At 42.2% G+C, this 21,022-nt stretch overlaps 1 long non-coding RNA gene across 1 annotated transcript; it reads left to right on the forward strand.

The window, feature by feature from the left end:
* The first annotated feature begins 279 nt into the window (after window positions 1–279).
* Window positions 280–5,021, forward strand: LOC310677361. The gene is made up of 3 exons (XR_014511126.1): window positions 280–1,514; window positions 2,914–3,043; window positions 4,903–5,021. It is a non-coding gene; the product is annotated as an uncharacterized lncRNA (long non-coding RNA).
* Window positions 5,022–21,022: the final 16,001 nt, after the last annotated feature.

The raw sequence follows: 21,022 nt of genomic DNA on the forward strand, positions 1-21,022 counted from the left end.
AAACAACAACATACACAAGGTGGTTGGCAGCAAGAAAAGATACAGCAAATGACACACACCTTATAATAATCTAACCCAATACAAAAAGTCGTAGTAAAACATAACTTTAAAATGGAACAGCTTGTATCAAATAAAGTAATATTCAATAATCAATTAGGATACAACAGCACACAATGAAATTAACTCTCAAAACATCAGCAAATGATAATTAAACAGAAATTTAGTCTTAACAATTACAATAAATGACCAAACTATGATCAAGAAAAAAACAACCCTTCAAGACACAATGCATAAAATACCACAATACATGCAAAACCCATGTAAAAGAATCAAATTGGGAAAGCCACACAACTTATAAAGCTATTTCTTTTAAATCCCCAATCAAGAGAGAAATGCAAAAAAATCTGGGCACTGTCAGGTACACTTAATGGAATTGCAATTCCAAGCAACCATTAATAAACTACAGTGCCCAGAATTCTTTCAGGAATAGAATGTGCTTCAGTTGTGCTTTAAAGGTATTTTGAGGAAATCAGCATAGCACTAAGGAGATCGTTCCATCAGTACAAGCATTTCAGCTTGCCAGATGGAATGATCTCCCCTCTCCCCCCCCCCCCGCAAGCTATTCTGGGGTTTGCTGCCAAGCCAATTGGACAGGTGCAGGGAGCACACAAGGGAAGAGAGGGCTGGAAAGCCCATTGGTTAATGGTAGACTTAGCATTGGCTTCTGCTAGCAGATTTCATTCATTGAATCAGGTCCATCGTGTGTAGGCTGAATACACTGTGGGTTAAATCAGTAAATACATACTGAACCTTGCTACTTACAGTCTATGGCTTCTGCTGCCTTGCTCTACTTCAGGATCCTAGAAGTGGGTCAAGGAGAACTGGGGATCTTCCACTTTGCTGTGCACTACATACATTTTTAGTGATGACTTCAATTAAACACATTAATTCAATATTTTTGTTGTATGCTGCCTTGGGAGGGATTATTTTGAAAGGCATGTTATAAACAAACTAAAATAAAACAAACCCTGTGAGGTAGGTGAGTGTTGAGTGGTTGCTGGGGAAAGAATGTTGGTTTTGTCTGAGGCTGTCTCGTGAGTTTCATAGTAGAGGAAAAATCCGAATGAAGCATCTTCCTAGGTCTCAGTTTAATCCCTAAAACACTGGTACACAGTGTTTTATGATAGTTCTTGACCCATCCCCTATTTGTCCATCCATTACATATGAGCTAATGTACTGCATCAAACTAATGCCCTTTCCAACAGGCTTCCATTAATGCTATAATTTGGATTGGTAGTGGTGCGCACGAACCTGATCAGTAACAATTTTATGAGGCTCACAGAAAGAAACCTAGTTCCATTAGGTTGCTAGGGGTAACCCTGGAATGTTGTTTTTATGGAAGCTAGCTGTGTTCATGTGGCAGTTGGGAATTGGTTGGCTCATGTTGAGAAAACGGTTGAAGATGGCTTGGCTGATGAAAGCGGATAACATCTGGCACAGGGAGGACAACAACTGTGAGAGAGAATATGTGCAACATGTTCAACCATCATTTTATTGTAGTGCTGAATGAAAAGATATGCCTGCCTCCTTAAATTAACTATTGCCGAAGCTTCCATTTCTCCCTCCCTCCCTCCCTCCCTCCCTCCCTCCCTCCCCCCCTCCCCCCCCTCTCTCTCTCACACACAAAACCAAATGGTCAAGTGTTTTCTCTTACGGAAACCTGGGACACTAGGGTTCAAATCCCCATTTAGCCATGAAGCCTACTGAGTGAGCTTGGGCCAATCACCTTCTCTCAGCCAAAGCTACCTCACAGCCAAAGCTATTTGAGAAGAAGAAGAAGAAGAAGAAGAAGAAGAAGAAGAAGAAGAAGAAGAAGAAGAAGAAGAAGAGTAGTAGTAGTAGTAGTAGTAGTAGTTTGGATTTGATATCCCGTTTTATCACTACCCAAATGAGTCTCAAAGCGGTTAACATTCTCCTTTCCCTTCCTCCTCCACAACAAACACTCTGTGAGGTGAGTGAGGCTGAGAGACTTCAGAGTGTGACTGACCCAAGGTCACCCAGCAGCTGCATGTGGAGGAGCGGAGACGCGAACCCGGTTCCCCAAATTACAAGACTACCACTCTTAACCACTACACCACACTGGCTCTCGATGATGAAATGGAGAAGGGAGAAGTGTCCTCATTTGAGAAAAAGTGAGGTATAACAACATATATGCCATTATTATTATTATTATTATTATTATTATTCCCCAGTCACTCTGAGTGGCTTCCAATATAATAAAATGCCAAACATTAAATTATGAGGGACACAATTGGAAGGCTGGTTCAATGTGCGTCCCTTGGATCTCTTTTTGTAGTAATGCCAAGTATACAATAATGATGCATATGGAACACTCGTTCTGCCAGTGTGGTGTAGTGGTTAAGAGCGGTAGTCACGTAATCTGGGGAACGGGGTTCGCGTCCCCGCTTCTCCACATGCAGCTGCTGGGTGACCTTGGGCCAGTCACACTTCTTTGAAGTCTCTCAGCCCCACTCACCTCACAGAGTGTTTGTTGTGGGGGAGGAAGGGAAAGGAGAATGTCAGCCGCTTTGAGACTCCTGAAGGGGAGTGAAAGGCAGGATATCAAATCCAAACTCTTCTTCTTCTTCTTCTTCTTCTTCTTCTTCTTCTTCTTCTTCTTCTTCTTCCTGCTTGCACTCATAAAGCATCATGCAAGTAGTGCAACAACGGGATATGATTTAGAGAAGGCATCCATGCTTTCCTGAAGTCACTTGCAATAAAGAGAGCATAGTCATCCCTTTTTGTAGGCTGGTTACAATGCTTTTACCACTTTCCCTTCAGCACAACTGAAAATGCAGTCATTGTTAGAGTTGCCAATTTGTCACTATTTTATTGTTCCAATTAACTGGTTAGGTAATCTGTATGAGGGAGCAGGGTCTGAAAAGCAAGAAAACAAACTCCACCAGGGATGACCCATTTAAGTTTGCCAAGCTCCATCAATGGCCTGCTAGATTCCAACGTGGTTTCTCCTCTGACTTACAAGGTGAGCTCTCTTTTTCTTGTTTTTGCAGTGCAAAGCTTCTTGGAGGGGCTTCAAAGCATGGCATACCACCACAGCACTAAGTAAAACACATTTTTAAAGGATGCAGGAAGCAACCACAGATTGCATTCTGCGCAATTCTGTTCAAAAAAGGCCACTGTACGTGCAATAAAGTTTCTGCCTCCACATTGTACTGCAAGCCCTGAGTTCCAGTCCCAAGTACAGTGGGTGAACCAGCTTGCAGAAAGGTTTATAGATCTGTAGACTGAGGGTATGCACACATTAATTAAGCACAGCAAAGCCATTTCCCACCACTGAGTTTCAAGTTGCACTTGCACCGTGATGTACACATCAGAGAGGCAGCAAGAATGTCTTCACTTGACAAACATGTTTCCTCACCTCTGTATCACCCTGCAAAGCTCCTATTAGTGAAGCTATCATCTGTGCATGAGCAGTGGCTATCTCATAGGTACATGCATGGCTTAAATATGAAGCGAATGCAGGATGATAATGATGATATTTTTATTGTTTATACCCCGCCTATCTGGCTGGGTTTCCCCAGCTACTCTGGGAGGCTTACAGCATACATAAAGCATAGTAAAATATCAAACATTAAAACTTCCTGATACAGGGCTGCCTTCAGATGTCTTCTAAAAGTTATGTAGTTCTTTATGTCCTTCACATCTGAAGGGAGGGCATTCCACAGGGAGGGCGCCACTACTGACAAGACCTTCTGCCTGGTTTCCCATAATGTCACTTCTCACAATGAGGGAAGCAGCAGAAGACCCCCGGAGGAGGACCTCAGTGTCCGGGCTGAGCTAAGTTAAGTTTTCTAGTCAGATTTTGCTGGTCTGAGAAAAGACGAATCAAACAGCAACATTTCCCACAGTGCTTTGGTGCACCCATGGCACTGTGGACGATTTAAAGTGATGGTTTCATAAACTACCTACTGCTTTTGTCAAGTAAGTCTGAAGTTGGGGTGTGTGAGATTGAAAGTGGCACCTCAGACAGCACTTTGTGAGACCCCATCAACCCTGGAGCTAGTCCTGAGCAGTATTCTTGAAATACTGGAAAAGTTGCTATCTTTAGATTTTGCACTACTTAGCCAAAGAGGAGTGTTTTAGTGCAGCAGATGTTCTTGACACTACAGCAGAGCATTACTTTGACCAGGAACCTGCTCTATGGCATGTTGTATAACACATATACCATTAAGGTCCTTATTTCCTAACGGTATTTGATTTGGCCATCTGTATTAGCCACTGAAAAAATAGCAATCTTGGGTTTGATAGATGAGCTCCTTTGGTTAAATGACAGTCTGGTGTTGCTGATACGAATATCAATGAATGGAACAAGGAGACAGAGTCCCAGTGTGCCAAGCTGCAGTGCATATTTGCCTTATTTTATGCCATTTCTGCTTGGGATTACTGAAAATACATTTCAGTCACCATCCGCAGCCATCCATTTTAAGGAACGTATCACTCTGGAAGGAAGGCTGAATTGAATGGGCATTAGCATCACTGGTAGTTATTGTTAAAATGCTGGCAAAGTGGGGGGTGGATGGCTGTTCTGGTGGAGAAGGGCATTTCAAAGCCTGGGGGCCATTAAAGACCACACACAGCTGAACCTCTGACAGTGGCAGAACATGGAGAAGGGCCTCTCTCAGTGATCTCCTTGGGTGGGCAATTGCATTTGGCTGAAAGTTGTCCTTTAAATATGCTACGATTTTTGCTGCACTATCCTTTTTGCAGGAAGCCTCCGTCTGAGGTTGTAGGTTTAAATCCTCCAGTCCTAATGTGAAGCCTGTAACATTAATAATTTTAATTCATGGTGAATGAGCCTACCATCAGTTATTGCTGTTGTAGATAAATGAAGCCTCCAGGTACAGACTGTCAGATGTAGAAGACAAAGAACAGGGGAAGGCCATCTCTTTTGTGCCCGGCTTGTGATCTTCTATAAGCATCCGGGAGGTTGCTTCTTTGAAAGAAGCATGCTTGATCGGATCAAGCAAGGCAATTTTTCTGTCCTTAATAATTAAATAAATCAGATCAAAAAATGATACTCCTGTGGTGTGCTGGAGTGAGGATGGGGGAAGGAGAATGAGGAATCTTGGAGTCTGATAACCACCAGGGACTCATGCAGCAATGGCTCAGGTGATGACATGCCTATTAAAGACAGTGGTGCACACAAATTGGCCTCTTCAGTTCAGTATGGTTTATCACAACACCTTTAGTATTAGGTTATTTTGAACCTCGGTGACAAAGTGTCCCATTGCCAATGTAGACAGTGGATATCCTTGTCTCTTTCCACAGATTAGTTCAGGCTTCCTCAAACTCAGCCCTCCAGATGTTTTTGGCCTACAACACCCATGATCCCTAGCTAGCAGGACAAGTGGTCAGGGATGATGGGAATTGTAGTCTCAAAACATCTGGAGGGCCGAGTTTGAGGAAGCCTGGCTTAGTTGATCGGTTAGTTCATCATTTAGTTTAGGGAGAGAGAAACCAGATTGTGTTGGCCTCCAATTCCCATCAACCCCAACCAGCATGGACGAATGTGAGGGACAATGGGAGTTGTAGTCCAACAACCACTGGAGGGCCACAGATTCCCCATCCCTCATTTACTTGAGTAGTAATTCAGCAGGGATATCATCCACTAATTCATTTGCTACATTTTAAGATAAAACACCAATTAAATCACTACTTAACTCAACATGAAAACCACCAGTTAGCTAATTAAAAGCAATACCCAAAACAGCAACACATTCAGAGGTCTCTTGTTATCCTCTTTATCTGTTTGCCATTATGGTGCACATTCCAAGCCACCGGATATAGATGAGCCATAAATTATTGGTCTCGGATGTAATCAAAACAGATAAGGCTCCCTAGTAGCACCCCTCTGCACCTCCCCTCTTAAAATGTTTAACTGAATAGTTTGACATAAAGCCTTTTCCATTTGTGATCAGGAATGGCACACACACTTTTCTTCATACTAAGAGGCAGTACCTATCTTCCTCCTTCAGAGGAAGGCGGAAAACTCTTACCCCCTGCTGGGTTTGCCCCACACTATGATCTAAAGATTCTACTTCATTATGCTTTTCTTAATAGAATAAAGAGATATCTCTAGATACCTTTTATTGAAAGCCCAAAGCTCAAATCCACAGAATCACACCTCACTGCAGGAACTTCTTAATCATCAGAAATAAATGCAGCAGGTAGTAGAATGCTAACTGCAAAAAACAGTTAATTGATTTTGTTCAAACCAGCCTTGAGCCGTATGCTTAAAAAGCTCTTGAAAGAAACACTAACTGCAAATTCTTTGTTGTTCTGAAATTTGTAATATTGCTAACAAATGAAATCACCTATATTTCTATAATCTCTCCTTCCACCAAGGCATCTTTACATGGTAGGTATCTAAGGAACAGATAGGTACTGCTTGCCAAGATGATACTCTCTAATTATGATCTCCTTTATGAAGATGAATCTTCTCAAAGCTACCAGCAGAACATGGCTGTGAGTTGTAACTAATACCCGCTGAAACATACTGGAACACTGAACAGCAGTAGCAAAGAATCCTGGATAGAATGAGGCACAAATGGCCTCTCAACATTATCTTGTGGGCAGAAAAATAGCATGGAAGGGAGACATTTCAACAATTTCTCCAGAGGGAGGAGAAATTCTCTAAGAATTTCTCAGGGGTGGGGCTCACCACTGAGGAGTGGCAAGAACACAGCTTCCCCTTGCCATCTCTCCCTTAAAAGTTTTGTTTTGTTTTGCTGCTTCTGCAAAAGGCCCCTGAGGTTATGCTGGCAGCCCAGCCGCCATTTTGTATCCCCAACAAAACCCTGAACCTAATGTCATTCTAAGGCTGTGTGTGTGTGTGTGTGTGTGTGTGTGTGAAATGGCAGCTGCCCCAAAAGAAATAGTGGTGAATATTCAGAGAAAGTTCTAGAAGTGGATTTTTCCTTCAGAGTGGTGGTGGTGAGAAAAAGAAAACACTTGGGAAGTGTTTCTGAGGAATTTCCACTCTGCTCTAACTCAGACAACAATAGGACATAAAGAAATCTGGTAAGAATCCCTACAGTGACCTGGGACCCCCAGCAGTGGGGGACTTTGGGCTTTCAAATTTCAGCGGCACCCAGTGTGAAGCCAAAATTTGGTGCTCCCTCCCACATCTGGCCTTCTGTTGTAAGTCAATGTTGTGGCACCCTTCCGGCAGTACCCTCTTGCCAGTGTGGTGTGGTGTAGTGGTTAGGAGCGGTAGACTCGTAATCTGGTGAACCAGGTTCGCGTCTCCGCTGCTCCACGTGCAGCTGCTGGGTGACCTTGGGCCAGCCACACTTGTCTGAAGTCTCTCAGCCCCACTCACCTCACAGAGTGTTTGTTGTGGGGGAGGAAGGGAAAGGAGAATGTTAGCCGCTTTGAGACTCCTTCGGGTAGTGATAAAGTGGGATATCAAATCCAAACTCTTCTTCTTCTTCTTGCCTTGGCACCCAGTGTGGGCAAACCGGCCACGCTCCCCTAAATGCGCCTCTGCCCACCAAATGGCTTTACAATGTAGTCCACAATCATGGAGGTGTGTTGAGAAGGGGCCAGGGTTGCAAGGCCAGCATGCAGCCAGAGAACTTGGCAGACCAGGTAAGGTGACTTCACACCATTACCACTTACCAGCATTGCTTCTTTGCTGCTCCTTCGGGAAGAGACAGGGTAGCCAGCTGTGAAATGTCAAGTCTGGTGAGAAGCCCCACTTCCAAAACCGGAAGCTGCATTTTTAAAAAGCAGGCTGTTATAATCCACTGAAATGCAGCTGTACTAGCAGCAAATGTCGGGACAGCATCCCTCTGTACACACCTCTCTGCAAAGGCAAGGTGCACTGTTAAGTCATTTTGGTAGCTGAGGCAGAAAAGCCATTTCTTCTCCTCTCTGGCAGGAAAACAGAACAATAAATTAAATAACTAGAAAATTGCTGCCCTTCTGTGACACCCCAAATCAGCTATCTTTGTTGGCTGCCTCACTCTGGCTGATAGTCGGCTAGCCTTGCCTAAAGTCTTTCCTATTTTTAAAAAAACTTTTAAAACTATGCTATACTATGCTATAACCAGGGCACTTTTTTCCCTCCTCCTCTTCCTCCTCCTCCTCCTCCTTCTTCTCATGACCTGTTATTTTCAGAAGGTGGCATTATAATTCTTTGGTTTTCCAAAAGCAGTTTCTGTGCTTCTTCATCAAATGTAGACTTACCAAACTAAATGTTGTCCAGTCACATAAGTAAAAGCAGATTTGAATTCTTTGCAACAAGAAATATATTTTTAAGACCCCTCACTGAAGAAATTTGCAAAAATTAAGTTTCACCCATAAAATTATAAAGCCCTAATGAGGCATACTTAATTCCTCCCTCTCAAAGCCTTCCCCCTTTCAGTTTTTGTATGGTGAATAAACAACAGCATGTGTCCCATAGTCTGTGTTTGCTGCCACCAGAGCAGTTCTATTCTCAAGCATCTGTTTCCTGGATAGTTACTGCAAATATAGATTCCATTAGTGTATTGTGAAGTCAGGACGCTAGGGCTGTCTACATAAGGAATGAATACACAGTTTGTTCTACATACAACCACATAGTAGGTGAACAACAGCTACACAATTCTTCCCTTTGAACTACTGAAAACCTGGGATGCATTTTTCTGAACTTCAGATGTGCAGAAAACAAAGAAAAGCTCTCCCAAAGATGTCATTCTAGCATGAAACATAAATCAAATCTTGCCCTTATTTATTTAGGCCTGTTTGCTGAGTTAGAATTTAATAGCTTTTGAGTGACAGAGAGCATTACTGTCTACCACTCGTGAAATCTATCTGATCAAGATTCGTGAGCAGACAGTTTTTATTTATAACCTGTTGCTTCTGCATCACTTATTTTTAAGCTTTGAGGATTCCAATATGCTTTGGAAATACCTTTAGCAATGCATGCACACCACTCCTAATTCAGCTAGGACAACACTGAAATAAATGTTGTGGAACGTGGTGCAGACCACTTCCCTCTGTCATGAAATATTCCCAGCATGAATTGCAAATCACGTGGAGGACCAATTCATGTGATTTGGTATTTACCAGAAACTATATATGTCCACTGCATTGTGGAGGGCCCACTCTCCTCCTCCAGCACACCATTTCAGTTGACTGCAGAAACCAGGCAGTCTTCAGAAAAATGAGGCTATTGTAAGGCTCACCCAAATGACTGCTTTCTTGATGACACTCACTAAAGGCTAATGAGATCTGAGAGACCAGCCAATTGTTCTTCATTAACCTGAGCCAGTTATTCATTTCTGTTAGGTCTGCACACTTTCATTTGTTTAATCTGTAGATTAATCAACCAAAGGTTTAGTTGATTATTTGGTGGAGCTGAGGCACAAGGGCAACACGTCTTTATTTTTTAGCCTTTGGAGGTTCTGCTGTGTTTAGGAGAAAGAAAATGTTAAAGAGAGCCTTTCCTTCTAATAATGAGCATAGCTTCTATTTACTGGGGCCAGTTTTTCCTACCTAGGAGTAAGCCCTGATGAACTTAATGGCCTTAGTACTGAGTAGACACTCGTAGATCACACAGCAAATTGTAAGTTCACTCAAACTAGCTTCATTAACTCAAAAAGAGACCTATAGAAGTTGTAACGTGCACATTTATTTAATTGATTAAAAGAAGAATGATCACCAAGATTCTTAAATCAGTGGACAGACTCAGTAACTATTTCAGTTTATCTGAGGATATCAGCACAAGGTTGCTTGAAAGACATGTTTTCCTCTCATCTGCTGTTAATGGGTCCTGACATAATAACAGCATGTAGACTCCTGGGCCATAGTATAGTATATTTATGCTGAAAAAACATGCCAAAACTGAGTGAAGGTCTTGTGGCATCCCTGTGCCCAGTGACCATAGAGCTCAGCTACAAAGATACAAAGCCCCACTTGAAACTTTCTTTCCTCCATTGCTTTTCCCAACATACATTTAAAATAATAACCTCTACACAAGTAGACCAGGTGATGTAGTGATGGACTACTGGATTACTGATATATTGATGGTCACATTTTCTTTCTTCTTTTTGGTGCATGCGAGTTGAAATTTCAAAAAACTATATTTAATAGACACTATTTTTAAGCAAAAGGAGCTCAATGACAAGCAAATAATTTGCAATGTAAGATTTAGTATTCAGAGGCATAATTGGGGAATATATTATATTGTCAACATTTAGCTATGATAATCAACTTTAATCATCCCAGTGTCGAAAAACCTCGAGCTTTTACATTCATTTGAAAATAATTTATTCTAATATATTTTGTATTCATGCAGATAAGCTAGTACAAAAGTTCTTTTTTTAAAAAAAGTAACCTGAAAAAGAAGTAGATCTAAACCCAGTTAGGAACATGGCATGTTCCGAGGCAGTCCTGAGATGTTGTGGCCTGTGTTGAAGGAGAAGGCACAAGATAATTCTAAGTATGTGTCAGAACAAAAGCCATGTTCAACCATCTATCTGAAAATACAATGTTTAAAAGTGGGGCCAGGGCACATTGCCAGCACACCAGGAAGACAACCAAATGTGGATAAATAGGTTATATTTATTAGATGTGACAACTTGAGGATTTACAAGACCAATTAAGTAGTCAGATTCAACCAAGTGTGGGGCGGAACAAGCTTAAATAGCCTGTCACCACCTCTCCCCATTGGGCGAAAGCACCCATCAAACCATAATGTTTCCCCCATGGGAGATACCACTTCTCTTCTTCTTCCAGGGGAGGAGGGGTGTGGCAAATTTGTTCCCTCCAAAAATGGTGAGAACGGCATACGCATGGCTTGGCGCCAACATATCTATCCCTTTATGGGTCATTGCTGATATTCTCATGAACATCAGTAGGACCCTCCACTTGATCAGGGAAGACCTTTTCATCAGCTCACTAATCTCCTAGAGGGCTCTACTCATGTTCAAGTGAATGTAAGTGAAAACCTCATGCAGACATTTCCTGCTCAACAAAGGTAGGGATAGAGGAAGAGTCCATTTTAAATTGATTTACGCATGGAATCTGGTGCTCCTGAACCAATTGAGCTTTGCCTGCATCAGACTGTCTCTTGCATCTAGCAGCTGCTTGTGTCCAAGCCGTTTGTGCATTGTCTGAAATGCAAAATTGTATGAAAAAAAAGTGTGTCTGTGTGTGACATATACAGTAAATGGGTCTAGCTGCATGTGCTACTATATCTCTGCAGCATACAGAGGTACCTTGTTTCTCAAACTTAATCTGTTCCGGAAGTCTGTTCCAAATCCAAAGCATTCCAAAACTAAGGCGTGCTTTCCCATAGAAAGTAATGCAAAATGGATTAATCCGTTCCAGACTTTTAAAAACAACCCCTGAAACAGCAATTAAACATGAATTTTATTATGTAACGAGACCATTGATCCATAAAATGAAAGCAATAAACAATGTACTGCAGTCATACAATCAACCAATCAGTAGCTGAACTGGGTTCCACACAGTCACAAAAACAAACTAAACGAAAAAGCCTCAGAAACAAAAACGCAAAATAAACAGCAAAAACAGGCGTCCCTCAGCATAACATTCAAAACAGAAGCATGGCACTCAAATTGGAAGCGTAACACTCAAAACAGAGCATGTTTGGCTTCCAAAAAAAGTTTGCAAACCAGAACACTTGCTTCCGGATTTGCAGTGTTTGGGTTCCAAGTTTTTTGAGTACCAAGGCGTTTGAGAACCAAGGTACCACTGTACTTTTATAATAATTGATACAAAAGCATCTTATATGATTATATGTGTTATAGTATCTGTTTATGTGTTACATTAGAAAAGTATGCATGTATCTACTATGCATATTATGCCATATGTGTGGTATTGCATATAACGTATGAGAATTGTTTGCATTTCTAGCAGAAATGATTAAAAAAATCACTTCTCATCAGGAATTAGGGAAAAAAATATTTGTGGATTATCTCAACATTTAGATTTCAGAAAATTTGGGAAGTCAGAGACCTTGTTTTTAAATATTATGTCTTCAGGATAGTTCAGAGCACGAGACTCTTAATCTCGGGGTTGTGGGTTCGAGCTCTCAGTTGGACAAAGTTGCATTGCAGGGGGGTGGGTTAGACTAGATTATTCTCATAGTTCCTTACTCTACAATTCTATGATTGTATGATTCTTGGTGAATACCTCAGGACAGCCAGTGGTTAAGTTTGTCACATTTTCTGGACATAATAAACAATCTCAGAACGGGCTGGAGATTTTCTGGCTAAAACAATTATAGTCAATACCCCTAAACATTTTGTGAATCTAACGGGAGAAGAAACTAAAAAAAAATAGTTTCTTCTCTAGCACGGTGAATCGTCAGTTCCGTTGCTACCCCCAATGGCAGCCTCATTTCCTGTCACGGTGTTTCCTGAGTCTCAGATGGAAGCGAGCGTTTAATATGTGAAGTAGGAGTTGGAATCTATCACGGTGATTGGTCAGTTTCGTTGTTACCACCTCCAGTGGCAACTTCATTTCCTTTCCTAGTGATTTTCTTGAGTCAAAATGAGAGTACCTCTAACTTTTAAAAAAGAAAGAGAAAAAAAAAGCACTGAAGAAGACTAGGTGCAAGAATTACTTTCATAATAACTGCTCTGGTGGAATGTGTCTGGTAGGGTGAAAGGGCGGACCTAGGAAATTTGGCTGGCCTGTAAACCTTCATTTGGACCCAGACCTTCAAGCAAGCAATATCCTCACGAGCCTGTTGCTCTTCAATGTCTATATTCTTCTAGTCAGCCTGAATTCTGCCCAACGCTACTTGGAGCTGTCCATGGTTCTGCTTCCTTCCCTGAATACTTGCCTTGCCTTCCTAGTCTTCCATGCATATTGACCGAGTCTGCCCAAGGCATCTGTCTCACAGCCATTAAGACCATAACTCGCAGGTAGATCACATGCAGAAGATTCCACGTTCAGTCCTAAGCATCACCATTATCTGCATCAGTTGGAATCTATCTTCCTTGGCTAGTGCAGTGACTCAAGATCAGCCTGCAACCTCGGCATAACCTAACATTGATATGATTGCCATTTTGCCCCATCCTAGGTACTTAGTTATTGGTGTCACTGTTCTCAGAGCATGTTCCCACATCTATGGGCATCTCATCTGATTTCTCCATATATGGCTACAGTGAACTTGAAACGTGAGAAATGGAAATAGATTGTACACGAGGCGATTCAGAGTTTTACCTCAGATGTTTGATCTAGGATGGACCATTCACTCATGTAGGTTGTCATAGGATGTTGCAGTTGTCAGCTGATAAATGTGCAATGTGGAGCAGCCCTCAGGATTGGGCTGTTCACTCCCAGTATAAGTGTTCTACCAGGCAGACTGCAAACAGAAAAAAGGTGCTGCTGGTGAGCTTTTTAAATAAAACAGATGGAAACCACTAAATTACTTTAATCAGGCAATTGGCTTCTTTTGTTCTGTGTCATGGTTACCAAACCAGGAGGTTTGAAAAAATTATTTTTTCTAATGCATATTTTAATATTCTCAAATGGAACCTTTGCTACTCCATCATGGTAGAAGTGCAATAATGATCAAGACACATGGCATTATTAGCAGAATTAATGACCACCTGAGGTTAATGGCCCAAAGCAAAAGCCTCCAGCCATCAACTGTCTCAGCTGTCCATTAATCCCTGGGAAACGGTCTGTGCATTCATCAGTATTGCTCAATTGAAAGGTGAAGTTTCTCTGTTTGATTTGCCTTTTCATAAAATAAAAGCACTCTAGTTTTGTCATGTAATCACTTCTACATTGATTACCTGGGGGGGGGGGGGGGAGAAGCTCGTCAAAATTAAATTTGCCTATTTAATCACTGAATCCACATTAAATATTTGTTATAAATATTGCCTTCCAGTGCCTAGTGCATTATAATAGGTACACCAATGAATGTGTGGACATTGATTAAAACATCGAAGTTATACAACTATATGTTGCCTGTTGTCTCCCTCTCCTAAATCTCACATGCTTGATTTTGGACTTTACAGAATATATTTAGAAATTCAGTCCATTTATAATGTATTGGTGATATTGGACAGTTAAAACTGAGGAGAAAAATATACTGATTCTTTTTTGTTTTGTTTTACATGACCTAATATGAATTCAGTTGAAATGTTGGTACATGAAAAAAGCAATACCTGATGACTGACCAAATTACTAGCAAATATAGGTTGCATTCTGCAGTCACAAATATGCTTCCGGCTGCTGCTGACATTTTGGAAGGTAGTGTCAGGGTGAGGGGAATTTCCCACTTTCTTTTTTCTAGTAGTGTGGGTTAGGAAATGTCAGCTTTCCACCTCTTATGGGAGTTATAAACATTGTTTATTATGCCCACCATCAGCAAAGCCCAGTGTGTAGGCAGGCAGGCAGATGCTACAATTGTTCATACAGAGAACAAGGTGAGCCAGAGTAATTTTTGCAGCAAGCACACCCTGGTCCTGCGCTCCCACGATGTTTCTGATCTAGGGGTGAATGGAACCCCCTGATAAAGTCTGATAAGCTTTATCAAAAGTCTTACGGCTTCCCTTGAAAGGTATTTCTCCTTTGCAGAAACCTCCAAATCCAGCCAACTGCTTGTGACACCATCTAGATGGCTTTGCAGGTCCATTGGTTGCAGGGCAGGCAGAATGGGGAGGGGTGGTTAGTCTAATTAGGCTTGTGGGCCTTCCCCAATGCTGGTTTAGATGATGCTTAGGAATATTTCCTCTTCAGGAGAAATTCCGATGCTCTGAAGACATTGTGTCTTGGTTGGGTCAGGGGCTTCAGACAAGGCCTCCCATTTCCTTCAAACATCCAGTATGTGAGGGTGCAGAGACCCTTGGGAGAGGGCCACTGGGGCTATGGTGACCCAGTTATGAATGCCTTTTTTCAGGGGGGCTGGCCTGCCACCAACAATATTATCCTTTAGGCACCAGGTGAAAACCTCTTTGTTTTGAAAGCATCTCTATGCTTCTGTTTGCTGTGGTTTATTTTCCGTGTTTTATTAGGGTTGTTCCTGTTGTTTTTAAAAATGGCTGTATTATTAAAAACGTTTTTATTACAGTCTGCGTTTCATTAGTTGCTACACTGCAGATCATTTTGTATCGTTCCTTTTAATGGGTGCACGTATTTAAAGGGATGATATGATACGTTGTTATGTTTTGTTCTAGAAGTGTACGCTGCCTTGTGAGGGCTGTTTTGCAGCTGAGAAAGCTTTGTATTAAATAAATAATTCCACAAATAAACTATTATTGGGAACCAGACTAGAAACAATTCTGGATGTAGGGTGGCATATAAATATTTTAAATAAAGGACTCCTCCGTCTTACCCAACTTTCTGGCATCTATGTTACTTTCAACAGGAGCAGAAATAGAACCAATTTTGGAGTGAGAGAGAGAGGTGGGGGGAAACACCCCAGGCAAGTAGTTTTCCCCTTCACTAACCCCTTATGAATTCATTGAAGGAAAGGCCCGTATCACACTTTAGAAATTCAATTTGCTCCTTTAGCGACCTTCCCATTTCCTTTCTCTGATGTTGCCATTGTGCAGTCCATATTGTAAATTTAAGGGTATCAGGGATGAAGATGCTGCCACATTCCAGATGTTGTGGGACTGCAGCCCCCAGTATGACCGTTGGCTGATCGGTGTAAGAGATAAATAAGTAGCAGATTTATCTGAAGCTCTCCAGAAAATGTGTTCTGTGGCCAACCTTTCATGTTTTGCACTGTGCAATACATTATAAAGTGAATGCCTATTTCAGCGCCTTTATATTTAATAGACTTTATTGTAGACATGACAGGCTGCCCCTTCTACCACTTTCTCTGGCTACACTAATGAAATCAAAGCCTTCAGAAATATTAAAACTGAAACACTGAAGGTCTCATATAGTTATGTCACAGAATGTCAGTGCTTTAAATGGGATGTGTATTTCAAGTCTCGTACTGCATTCTGCTAGTGAAATATCAGTTAATTATACCTGTGCAGAAAGTAGATCACCCTGCCCCCCACTTCGTAGCTGCCAGATGGTGTTGAGCAGATTTAGTTGCTTCACAGAGCAGCTGAATTTTAACCAGGTAATTCTGATGTTAGAAACAGCAGTTGTACCTCAGGTCTGTGTTTGGCACTTCCAGCCCACAGTGCAATAATGAAATGTTTGACTAACAATTGTTACCTTGCCTTAATACTTGAGTAATCATTGTTCCTTTTATTGGGAATGGTGATAATTTCCATGAGAAAAAAGATCTTCCCCCTTTCCTCACCTATTTTGCACCATCTTCTATCATTTCATCTGGGACTCTTCCTTTTCTTTCTGAATTGATTTGTTGGCATTGCTGAAGAGAAACTGAGAGGTGAAAGTATCTGATAGCAGTTGGAGGTCCTGCAAGTCTTCAGCCAGTATTTTTTCTCTTTGAAACTGTGTGCAGAAATATCATTGTCTTTCCTAGCTTTAGAGTGCCACCAGAGTCTTTGTGATGTCAGCAGCCATTCCACCAAGCCCCACTCTCATCTCAGCCCTATTTGCATGACTTGCAACTAACAGATTTCACACTTCAGAAAGGCACAACCTTCCTTGACCCTGTAAAGCCTCTCCTCCTGGGGCAGTGGGGAGGTCGGTACACCAAAAGGAATCCTGTACTGCCCCTATTGCCCAACTTCCAGAACATGCACTCAGAAAACTGGATCTTCCCAGTAGGACACCTGGTGCAAGCTAGTGACTTCCTAAAAATCACTACAACCCCCCCCCCCCGCCCACATGACCTAGGTTGCTGTGCGTAAGAGAAACCTGGTGGGCAAGCAGCGGCAAGGACAGGCCCATCTGCTTCCTCCAACCAGGTCTCTGCCACACATGCCAGGTCAATCCTCCATCCACAATTAGGTCATGGATGGCAGTGGTTTTATTCATCATTGACCTGGCATTACACAGCAACACCTTCAGGTCATGTGGGTTTCCCCTGTTGATTCCAGTATCCATCCGGTCAAGGCCAGACCCGGAGGCAGGGATAGTCTTCAAACAACAACTAAACCTGCCTCCTCGGTAATGACATGGTCTGGTCTTAGCGTAACTCCGCCTCCTGCCCATGATCACCGAGATTGGATGTCCCAGTGCTTCCCCCCCTGTGGAACTTGTCCCAGCCATCGTGTTGGCTGGGGCCCCACTCCCAGGCAGCCCTGATCCCACCCCTTAAAACAAAAAACAAACTATACAGAACCAATAAATAAAACAACAACAACAAAAAAGGAACAGAACAATTATACTAAAATTAATCCCCAACCAAATATCCAATGCCTAAGCCAATACCTTCTCACTTGCTGTAATCAATAAAGTTGTGGCCTTTTCTTGCCCATTAACCTTATACACCGTAACCTTGTGTCTTTATTTCACAAAGCGGGGATCGGGTCCTCGAACCACAAGCAAAAGTTCATGGAAGGGGAAATGTTGCCATATGGACGTGAACAGAAGTTGGCTCATATTTCCACATTTGGTAGCTTTTCACTAGCATTGTTTAAGCTGGTTGCTTCATGTACAGTGGTGCCCCGCAAGACGAATGCCTCGCAAGACGGAAAACCCGCTAGACGAAAGGGTTTTCTGCTTTGGAGGTGCTTCGCAGGACGAATTTCTCTATGGGCTTGCTTCGCAAGACGAAAATGTCTTGTGATTCCTGGGGTTTTCTTTTCGCTCCCCACCCCCTTTTTCTAAGGCACTAAGCTGCTAATAGCCTTTTAGCAGCTAATCCGCTAATCCCTTAAGCCTTTAATAGCCGCTAATAGCCGCTAAACCGCTAATAGCGCTAATCCACTAATGGGCTTGCTTCGCAAGACGAAAAAACCGCTATATGAAGAGACTCGCAGAACGGATTCTTTTCGTCTTGCGAGGCACCACTGTATGTTCATGCTCCTTAGTGAAGCTGGAGCCACAGCATTCGCTCTGTATATGTATTTCTAGGGGTAAACTAAAACAGCTTCCCAACCCTGTTCATCACCCAGTTTTGCAGGGACTGCAATATAGACAGGAACTGATCACCTGCCATCAGTGGTGGGTGGTGCTCATTGGGATTGACAGGGCAGAAAACAAGGAGACCAACAGTAGGTGGAGCCAGAGCCAATGACAGACAGAGCCATCTCCCAACTGGATGTGAGGCAGTAGACAAGTAGGGGCAGTACTATTTTTCTAGAAAAAGAGGTGCTTAAACTCACCATGAATGCCTCCTTTGTTCTGGGAGCCAGTGTGGTATAGTGGTTAAGAGCGGTAGTCTCGTAATCTGGAGAACCGGGTTTGCGTCTCTGCTCCTCCACATGCAGCTGCTGGGTGACTTTGGGCCAGTCACACTTCTTTGAAGTCTCTCAGCCCCACTGACCTCACAGAGTGTTTGTTGTGGGGGAGGAAGGGAAAGGAGAATGTTAGCCACTTTGAGACTCCTTAGGGTAATGATAAAGCAGGATATCAAATCCAAACTCTTCTTCTTCTTCTTCTCCTCCTCCTCTTATAATGGCAATGCTGCCCACCTGAGAGGTGCCAGAACTGAGTTCCAGTAAGTTCTGGCTGCTGACATCACAAAGACTCTGGTGACACTCTAAAGTGCCCCATTCTGGGTGGGGGTTGGCTGAGGATAGACAGGAGTTGGTGGGTCAATGCCCCATTTGCCCTATTCATCTATCCTCCACTGCTTCCAGAAATTTCATGGGTTAAAAACCAGGCCATTGAGGCATGACTTACAAGACTGCTTTCGTTTCCAAAGGGCTGTGAAGTTGAGATAACTTTTTTCCCTAACAGAAGCTGTGGGGAACATTTATTTCTTAATGTGCCACAGGCTTAAAGAAATTAGCCAGGGCCTGAGGACTGAAAGGGAACCCAAGAAATATCTTATAACCACTTATCATTTCACCTTAAAGAGCTCTTTTAGTTGCTCAGTTCCCTGCCCAGATACTATGACAGAACTCGTTCCATAGTGACTCAAGGGGGGAAATGTCACATTGTGAGTCATCAGTGCCATTTAAAGAAACATCTACATTTTCCTGTGGGGCTTATCCTTATTACTTGACCTCAACCTGCTTATGTAAGACGACAGCCTGATAAGAGGTATAATACTCTTGCCTAAATAGGGTCTCTTTAAAGAAAAATAGCTAGGTGTTTGAGTTAAGTCCTCTGCAGTGAGGAATATAGGCAACCCAAACTTCCAAATGTACTCTTTATGGGACAAGAGAAATGCCTGCACTTGTGGATGGTTATAAACAAAGAAATCTATAGTAAAGTACATGCTATAATGTTCTCCTTGCAGTGGCTCAGCTCCATTAATCCAGGTCTCCACTAGAATTGGCGCAGGTAGCAGCCTTTATTATTTGGAACCACGTTTGATCGATTATAATCAGAACTTTGTAGTAAGGGGTCACAACTGTGGTCAAAAACAACAACCCAATTAAGGACTTTGATACCTATTTTATCAATCCAGCAAACCAGTCATCAGCTCCTTGTTATTTTCAATTCATTTTTATAAATAAATGTAATTATTCATCTGGCAGCCCCACACCTGTCTCCCCAAATATCCCCATGCGCCTTGTCCTGCTTTTAACAAACCTTCACCCTGATCCCATTCTAAACTTCACTATGACCATCACATTCCTCTATTACAGTTTGGGGAGTAGCCATTGCTGACAGCCTGCCTATGATTCTGTGCTGCTATAGCCTGTACTGGAGGAATAATAAGCCCTGCAGGTTGTAGGTGTTGCTCCTCCATTACTATTATTATTATTGCTATCACCAGGCAAGTGATGCCTTCCATCTCCCCCTGTCAGTTTTAATTTTTGGTCAGACATCGGCCAGTGAGCTAAGTCTATAATAAATTAAATTTTGGGACAACGTTAAGTAGATACTGTGCTATGCTTAAAGATACACTACTCAGCTATACAGCTGCAAATATAATGTTTTAAGTGAGTTTTAAGTGCATTACACAAATGTGGCACTAGTTGGCAATGATGAGCTCATGGCAAATTCAATATTTTTTCAAAACGCTTTTTTAAAAAAAGCATTTTCACAGTGTGTTTTTTAAAAATATGTGTCTAGATTCCATCTGTACAGTATCATGTGGGAGTAATAAAAGCCCCATGTTCCTAAATGTTCTCTAAGTATTTTTGCTCTAATTTCTCTTGTCCATTATATAATTTCTGCTCTTTCTGTTGGGAGGCAATTGGGTCTCTGGATTGCACGTTTCTTGAGGGGTTCAGATGACGCTCCCCACCTACTGAAGGAATGCATGGGGATTCTTGCAGGGCCACATGGATCCGTCCTACCCCTTGCCAGTGCCTCATCCACCTACACATTAGGCCAGCATCTGAAGGAATTCTAAGTGCATACAGATGTTCATGCACAGAGCTGCTGCATAGCCTTCTATGATAGCTCTCAATGCACATGCATAACTGCACATCCTAGCAGAATGCGCCATTGGCAGGGTGTGTGGCTACCATGCGCATCAGTGGCAGAGGACAGCACTACCCCCCCCCCACTGACCCACAACCAGGTTTCACTCCTAGAATTTTGAAGTTCTAAAAATTGCCTGGTCTGTTTTCATGAATTATTTTTTTAATGTTCTTCTAGTTCAATGGGAATTCAAGAGGAGTACAAAAGAGGGGAAATCAAGGCTGAAGTGGTACAGTCCTGCAATACTTGCATCCTGCACTGCTGTTGATCGCATAGTCTAGGCCTAAGAAACCTAGATAAACTGGTATAACTCTAACTCCACCCCTTTCATTAACGCAATCACTACATGGATTACTAACCTGTGCATAATGGATTTATTAAGGCAGTCAAGATAAAACGAACTTCTGTGGTTGCAATTTAATTAGGGTGTGCGTGTGTGTTTCATTGTTAGCATATTCTTAACCAAATCAGGCCTTGGAGCATGTTTCAAATAAAATATACACACAATAAACAACTGGAGATTTTTCATCTCTTCAATGAATAAATTCATTGC

Source organism: Podarcis tiliguerta (genome assembly GCF_965153285.1).
Source record: "Podarcis tiliguerta genome assembly, chromosome: 5".
Lineage (NCBI taxonomy): Eukaryota > Metazoa > Chordata > Lepidosauria > Squamata > Lacertidae > Podarcis > Podarcis tiliguerta.